This window comes from Acomys minous (assembly GCF_964271855.1).
Source record: "Acomys minous genome assembly, chromosome: 15".
NCBI lineage: Eukaryota > Metazoa > Chordata > Mammalia > Rodentia > Muridae > Acomys > Acomys minous.
In genome coordinates this window covers 7,036,201-7,045,084 of record NC_140497.1, presented here as the reverse complement: position 1 = coordinate 7,045,084, position 8,884 = coordinate 7,036,201, and positions in this window count along the sequence as shown.

Here is an 8,884-nt window from a genome sequence, read left to right as displayed (position 1 = left end):
TGTTCTCGTGTGATGCTCCACCCCACCTGTGTTGCACTGCCTGTGGCATCGTCCTGTGCAGGGGTGGGGTGGGAGTGGGGATGGAGAGGTGGGAGGGCAATGAGCCCCTGAAGCTCAGGGGGTACACAAGCAAGGGGTCATCATGTGACAGCTGAGATCTGTGGGGATGCCGCTTCCTGTCACCTTCAGTTGTATTCTAGAAGCCTCGTGCTTTGGCCCAGTGTACCCTGACTGTGCTTCCTTTCCTCCCTTTGAGGATGGTGATATACATACTATTTCACTGCATGTTGGAGGTATGAGTTTGCTTTTTTTATTTTACAGGGGGTCACGGTGAAGACACTTGCCTTGAGTCTCAGAGGAGACTTTGGGCTTTAGACTTCCAGCTCTCTTGAGACAGATGACGGTGGAGACTTTTGAAGTTGGAGTCAGTGTATTTTGCATCTCGATATGACTATGGGCCTATCAGGGCCATGGAGTGGGGTGTGGTGGCTTGGGTGAGAAAGGCTCCTATAGGCTCATATGTTTGAACACTTAATCCCTTGTTGGTGGGGTTGTTTTGAGAAGGGTCAGGGGGTGTGGCCATGTTGGAAGAAGTATGTCACTAGGGGTGGGTTTTGAGGTTTCAAAAGCCCGTGCCAGGTCCAGTCAGTCTTTGTCTCTGTCTCTGTGTCTGTCTCTGTCTTTCTCTCTCTGTCTCTCTCTGTGTCTCTGTCTCTGTCTCTCTCTGTCTCTCTGTCTCTGTCTCTGTCTCTGTCTCTCTGTCTGTCTGTCTGTCTGTCTGTCTGTCTGTCTCTCTCTCTCTCTCTCTCTCCATCTCCATCTCTCTCTCTCTCTCTCTCTCTCTCTCTCTGTCTCCAACTTGTGGACTAGCTGTGACCTCTCAGACACTGCTCCAGCACCATGCTTGCCTGCCTGCTGCTGCCACACTCCCCACCATGATGGTCATGGACTCACACTCTGAAGCTGTAAGCCAGCCCCCAGTTAACCACTTTCTTTTGTAAGTTGCCTTGGTCATGGTGTCTCTTCAAGGCAATAGAAAAGTAACTAAGCCAGGCAGGATGGATATCTTCTGGTGGGTTGTCATGGGGGGGAGGGGTGGCTAGAGGGAAACCTTCCCTGGCTAGCATCTTACTGAAAGATTCATTCATGCCCTTAGAACTGAAAGAATACAGATGGACCGCAAAGGTTAAAGCTCTCTCTCTCTCTCTCTCTCTCTCTCTCTCTCTCTCTCTCTCTCTCTCTCTCTCTCTCTCTGTCTCCAACTTGTGGACTAGCTGTGACCTCTCAGACACTGCTCCAGCACCATGCTTGCCTGCCTGCTGCTGCCGCACTCCCCACCATGATGGTCATGGACTCACACTCTGAAGCTGTAAGCCAGCCCCCAGTTAACCACTTTCTTTTGTAAGTTGCCTTGGTCATGGTGTCTCTTCAAGGCAATAGAAAAGTAACTAAGCCAGGCAGGATGGATATCTTCTGGTGGGTTGTCATGGGGGGGAGGGGTGGCTAGAGGGAAACCTTCCCTGGCTAGCATCTTACTGAAAGATTCATTCATGCCCTTAGAACTGAAAGAATACAGATGGACCGCAAAGGTTAAAGCTCTCTCTCTCTCTCTCTCTCTCTCTCTCTCTCTCTCTCTCTCTCTCTCTCTCTCTCCAACTTGTGGACTAGCTGTGACCTCTCAGACACTGCTCCAGCACCATGCTTGCCTGCCTGCTGCTGCCGCACTCCCCACCATGATGGTCATGGACTCACACTCTGAAGCTGTAAGCCAGCCCCCAGTTAACCACTTTCTTTTGTAAGTTGCCTTGGTCATGGTGTCTCTTCAAGGCAATAGAAAAGTAACTAAGCCAGGCAGGATGGATATCTTCTGGTGGGTTGTCATGGGGGGGAGGGGTGGCTAGAGGGAAACCTTCCCTGGCTAGCATCTTACTGAAAGATTCATTCATGCCCTTAGAACTGAAAGAATACAGATGGACCGCAAAGGTTAAAGCTCTCTCTCCCTCTCTCTCTCTCTCTCTCTCTCTCTCTCTCTCTCTCTCTCTCTCTCTGCTCCTTGCTTCTCCCAGGTCCCCAAGCTTACGTTCTACCTGGGCTTGTGTCTTTTGTTGACATAACACTCTGTAACTGTTTTTCCCTTAAGAAAACATCCTAGACAATTTCTGAATCTAGACCTGCGTCTCTCTTTTCTAAAGTAGAGATATTAAAGATTGTTCTGTAGCTAAGTCCTGTTTATTTCTTCAGTCTCCTTGAAATAGACATTTGGTTGTGTTTCTTTCTTTCTGTCTTTTTTAATAAACCTGTGGCTATTTGCGGGTAAAATATAAGTAGAATATTCAAGAGTGTGCTTTTTAAATTTTATTTTTTAATAAAATGTATGGGTATTTCACCTGTATGTATGTCTGTGTACCACTTTGTACCCAGTGACCGAAGAGGCTAGGAAAGGGTGTTGGGTCTCATGGAACTGGAACGACAGATGCTTGTGAGCTGCCATGTGGGTGCTGGGAACAGAACCTGGGTCCTCTGCAAGAGCAGCCAGTGCTCTTAACTGCTGAGCCATCTCTCGAGCCATGAGTGTGCTGTAACACTTTGGGTCATCTTGTTGAATTGCTCCTCATGGCGACGGGACACTTTACACTCCCACTAGCAGCGTGTGTCCTGTCTCCTCAGGCTCCCCAGGAGGGTGGATGGACTTGACGGGGTGGACTCAGGGTGAAATTGCTCAACTGTCCCTCGTCCCTCCTACGAGCAGCTTGTTGAGCTGCTGTTGCTCCTGCGGTTTTGTATTTACTTCTATGCATTCATGTTGTGTGCTGCAAGTATTTCTGTATTTTACCCAAGGTTCTGTAGTCAAACGCATCTCTCTTTTTCCTTTGTGGGCTCTGGATTAAACCATCCTGAAAACATCTTCCTCAGCATGGAGTGATGGGCCCTTTCTATTGTGACATTTTTATGTTCTGTTTTTATAATTTGGCTCCGCCTTGCATTTGTTTGGATACGGAGTGGCCTGGTGGCCTGAGACCAGAGACAGTGAACGGCCCAAATCATTCGTCACTGCTTTAAACAGCAGTTGTGTCATGCACTGACTCACATGTTCGGGTGTTTCTGGACTCTCACCCCTCCAACCAAGTGCCTGCTCCTCCACCAGCATCAAACCATTTCTGTTGCCTCAGCTGCCATCTGCTGCAACCTGAGTTTGCTCTTCCCAGCAGAATGTTAGTTAGTAGCTGACATTGGCTTCCGTGTTGTGGCAAAGCCATGTGTGTCTGCATAGGTTCTGTGTCAGCCACATTAATAGTTGCTGGGAAGTTCAGTTCCTGACTCCTAAGGGTGTCCTGTGGGGACTGGCAGAGGAGGGACAGAACGCCTGTCCAGGATGATAAGCAGAGTATCCAATCCTCGGTGCGAGGGATCCAAATCCAGTCTTCATGCACAGCAGGTACTTTGCCAACAGAACCATCTCTCCATTCCAGGGCTGTGTTTTTGTCTTTGGACAGAAGACAGGGAAAGCTTCATACATAGAAAGCCAAGGTCATCAAATGACAGTTTACGCGACAGGATCTGCTTTCCTCCCATGCTAAATGACAGTCTTCATACCTGAAAGGATCCTAACATAGACACACCTGCTGGGTGACAGTTCCATGTATGACAGCACCCCCACCCTCACCCCTACTCCCATCCTCCACCCCCACCCCTACCCCCATTTCCCACCCCCACCCCCTCCCCGACTCATGCAGGAGGGATCAAGCACAGGAATCTCCCCCGGCCACTTTTCCTCAGTTCTTGGAATGCTTTGTAGGTCTCAGGAACTTGAATGATTTAGAATGTCTCTTTCCCTTTTTATTTTGGTAAATTTACTTCCCCATTTTCTCAGTCAAACTTGATAAGCCTTTTGGATAGGACAAGATGCATTATTCATAAGCTAGTTAAAGGAAAAACTGTAAGCTCACCATTTTCTCTAGCGTTTCTTCTTAGAGTACCGATTTCCTTGTGGTCTCGGGCTGAGGAAATGCGCTCATGAGTGAGACATGACCACCGGGAGAGTATTCTGCAGCCATTTCCACATTCACTTTGTTCAGACTTTGTCCGTGGTTGTGCTTCTCCTACGCACCTCGTGAAGTTCCAGATTTCTGCAAACAGGAAAGCTTTGCAGCTGAAGAGGCTGCAGGACCACAACTCCCAAAGGCCGAGCCTTCCAGTTGGAATTCAAGCAATGTCTTCAGTGGCAAAATAGTAATTATTCTTCTAAAATTTTCTCCAAGCCTTGCTGGCTTGGCAAGAGTTAACCATCAGAACTGCCTGGGGTGCTGTGTGGTAGTTTATGTACAATATCCCGATTTACAGAGACACTGAAGGCTCCCAAGTGGCTTGCAGCCGTTGGCACTCAGCACTTACCCCAGAGCCCAGAGCCAGGCCTTGCACCTCAGCCCACTCCCTCATCCCTCAAGCAGGTGTGTAGGCTTCAGGCTACTGAAGACCTGACCCACAGCTTTCCAGAGAGAGGAGCAATCACTTCCAGACCGCAAGGAGTTGTCGAACTGAGGCCAACTGAGGCCCCTTGCTGGGTCTGTAGGGACCTCACTCAGCATCACTTGCAGTGTATAAGCATGACATCATGACTTAGAGAAGTCCTTTAACTGCAGATCAAGGCTGCGCAGGACAAGGACACGGTCTCTTATGGCTACAGCTTTATTCTTCAGTTATAGATAGATGGGATCCAGGGTTAGAGAGATGGCTGTGCCATTAAGAACACGGGTTGCTCTTGCAGAGAATGTGGGTTTGACTCCCAGCAACCACATGACAGGTCACAGTCCTAGAAGATTCAAGGCCCTTTTCTGGCTTCCACATGCACCAAGTGTGAGTGTGGTACACAAGCATGCATGCAGGCAAAACATGCATATATATAAAATAATAATAATAATAATAATAATAATAATAATAATAATAATAATAATAATAATCTAAATAAAAGATAATGGGACCCCTCCACTGTCAGAGAACCAGGATGCATCCTTTTTGGAGGGTGTAGCCAGCGTGGCCATGGTGATAAGTCCTAAAGGCATACTGACTAGGACTCAGATGCCATATGCTACCAGCACAGGGCCTCCTCGCACCACAGACTTACCACAGCACTGACCTCCTGTGAGTGCTGGAGAAGTACACACTGAAGAAATGCATGGATGCATGCATAGGTGGATGTATGTGTGGATGTGTGGATAGGTAAATGGGTGTGTGGATGTGTGGATGAACGGATGGGCATGGATTGACAGATGTGTGGATGGATGTATTTAGGCATGGATGGATAGGTGTGTGTGTGTATGGACTGATGAATGTATAAATGGTTGGATGGATGGATGGATGGATGTGTGTGTGTACGAATTGGTGAATGTGGGTATGGGTGTGTGTACAGATTAGTGGATGTGTAAGTGGATGGCTGGATGGGTGTGTGTATGGATTGGTGTATGTATGTGTGTGTGTGTGTGTGTGTGTGTGTGTGTGTGTGTGTGTGTGTGTATTGATGAATGTATAGGGGATGCATGTGTGGATGGATAGATAATAAGTTGTTGCTTTCCTTGCCCCTCTGTCCTAATGTCTATAGCTCACACCCCTACTCCCGTTCCCAAGCTCTTTTTGTTCACTAAGTTATCTGAGAGTAAACTCAGGCACACAGCTCATGGTGCCTTTTGTTGAGTTGTGTTAAAATCCTGGGAAGTCCCACAAATGAAGCTGGGGTTTTAGCCCAGATCCTAGCCCTAGGTAGAGCTACCCTGACCACTATGCTACTGTGCTCCAGCTAAGACACTAGATCTGGGAAAGGAGCTCGCCTCTCCCACAGGAGAGCACGGAGGAGCTGCTGTTTCTTTGTATTTGCTGAGGCAATAAAACAAAAGCACGCATGGATAACCAGGGCTTTCCTGTTGGCAACACCCTCAGGGAGATCACTTTCACCAGCCCAATTGTGCAGTTGGAAATGTGATCAGGCTTGACAAACTGAGAAAGAGTAGAAAAAAATGGCCTCTGCTCAGACGTCCTGAGACATCGTCCCTGAGCTCAGCGCGGGTTATGAAACAAGTCGCCAATCTTGGGGTTCAATCTTGAGCACCCAGAGCTGCCCGAGAGGTGTTCCTGTGGGTGTGGAAATATGGACTATATGACCACCTCTGCAATGGACAGGAGCCCCGGAAACACACCCGGCTCCCCACGGATGGGTCCGGTTCTGCCAGTTAAGGAGTTAAAAGGCAGGAAGACTCTCAGGCATAACAGGTCTCCTCTGGGAGAACCCCAAGCACAGCTGGCAGAATCAGCTGGCAGAGAGTCTCATAGGAATGAGGCAGCACACTCAGGAAGGCATGCAGAGAGAGAGCGCGCCCCTCCCAGAAGGCCGCCTTGGGGAACTGAAGTTGGGTCTGTCTTTGAGTATTGGTAGTTTGAGGGTCTTTAAGCGGTCTTCGTCCCCTGATTTAGGGTTGGTCAGTTTGAACAAAGGCAAGGAGACTGATAGGCCCACAACTTTGGGATAGACATGTCCTGATCTGGCTTGGACTGGACAATGCCTTTAGGCCTTGTCTCTCATCAGAAGTATGAGGAAGAAGCTGAAAGTTGACTATCTTTATTATTGATTGTGGCCCCTGTGCCTATTTGTCTGTCTATCAGAGATCTGTCTAAATCCTAGTCCATCAATGAGGCCTTCTCCTCAAGCAAAGAGATTCAGCATCGCCATGGCCAAGTACTGAGGGTCCCTCCTACTGCTGCTAAAACCTTGATGAGTTGGTACAAAGTCCCACATAACCAGCCACACCCAGTTATCCCCCCATCCTTGTAGGCATGGGGTGGGGTGGCTGGTAGTACATCTGTCTGGGCTAATCCGGCATATTAGGCTCATGAGGGGCAGGGGAAAAGTTGCCTTGGCCCTGAGTTCGCTCAGCAGAGAGCCTTGGTACGGGGCTCTGGCCTCAGTCACTTCCTTGCTGACTGGCATGTGTGCAGACACATGGAGGTAGGGTCTTCTCATTGCCCCCACCAGGCAGTGCCCCAATGGGACGTAGAGGTGGCAGGTAGGAGTAGAGCCCCTCTCCGGGCTGTGTTGGTGTCGATGAGTAAACAGCATATTCAAACCCCGCAGCCAGTGAATCAATTATTAAAACAGTCTGGCACGGCCGGCGCAGTACCGCCAGCGAGTTTCCCTTCAGATCTTTCTGGAGTTTGCTTTCAATATTTAATCCAGCCTCAACCAGGAGGTCATTAGGAAATGGATATTCCAAGTCACCACAAGCTGGGGCTTGCATTACGTGGTCACACCACAGGCAGAGGACTGACCTCAATGCACAGTCGGAGCTGGGGGGGAGGCAGGCTGTAATTTTGAAAGGCTTAGTCCCTACAGGAAAGGGCAACAGAAGAGATGTTTTAGCTTTTTCTTTTCTTTCCTGCATCTTCTTCGTGATTAGTGGGAGGGGTGGCACGCTTGAGAGTCTCCAGTCTAGCTTAGAGACAAGGAGGCCCAAGTGAAAGAGAGAAGTGTTTCCTTTTTAAGAGTTGCATTTTGCTACAAGGCTGAGTTTGTGTTCTCTGTGAGCATGCCTCTCCTCAGCAGCGAGTAATGGATGACTCAGAGGTGACAGAAGGACCACTAGGTGGCAAGTCAGCTACTTGGGCATAAAAAGTTGTAATGTCTTATTTCGACTTCTGACATGACTACCCACAACAGTGGTGTTAAAATGTCGGTGCCTGTGCGAGCAGCTTCCTAGAGTGTCCTCTGGGGCTGTGAGATGGGGCTTCTCTGCCCTGCCCCTTCTTCTGAAACACCCCGGCTTGTAGGCACATCACTCTGCCTCTCTCTTCACGTAACCTTCTCTCTGTGATGGTGACTTTATTTCTAAATGGGGTCTCGTCCTAAGCTGTGGCTTCTACAGAGACCTCCATTTCCACATAATGTCACAGTCCCAGGTCCTGGGAGAGACACTGCCTGTTCCTGTGTACCTATGGGCCTTCCCACTCTGAGGACAAGAGACATGATCACAGAGGCCTTGGGGGCAGGAGGTGGACGTGGGACCACAAGCTCCTACGAGGGACGAAAAGCTGAATGTTTCTGAGGAGCAGAAGCTCAAGGGACCGTGGTCTGGGGAGGCTGAAGGGGCCCAGGGCTGGAAGAAAGATGGCATCCCGTTTGTTGACATCTGCTCTGTTCTTTTCTCCTCCTAGCCCCTGAGCTGAGTGGAGGGAGGGAGCTACCAGGGCGGCCCTTTGGGCAGGGAGCTGAGGCACCTGCCTGTGTTCTCAGGAAGCTTCTTCTGCCACGGGAGGTGGGGCTGGCCTCTGCTCCCACTGCCATGCCTTCCAAATTGTGCACCCTTAATGAGATTATGTCTGCTAGGCTTAAACAGGATTATGTCTTACTGAAGAATATGTTTACATAACGAAAGGCAAATTCCCAACTAAGAGTAAGGTCACGGGAGCATTTAGACAACTGGTTCAACCGCAAGTGGCAACTCTCTGTGTACAGTTCTTAAGCAGGCCAAATGAAGGACCACTGCAGGCATTTCCACCAAAGCCAGCCCATCTCTGGAGAGAAGCCACACCGTGGGTGACAGGAAGAACACCGTGGGAAAGCCTCTGGCTCAGGTAGAGGCTGGCCTGTCATTTGAGCACCAGGGCTTTCAGTGTGTGTGAACCTTTTTCCTCTTTTAGTTGTTTTAAAGGGTTAGCGATGAAGAGGAATGAGGAAGAAGAACCAATGAAAGAAGGAAGATCTCCTTTCCAAAGGGAAGATATGTTCTAGAATAATCACCCTTCTGCTAAAGGTAACTTTGTCCTTGGGCTGATCACTGCTCTGGTCTCACAGGCTGAAGGCAGTACTGGCTGCTCCACTGTGGTGGAATAAGGTGACTCT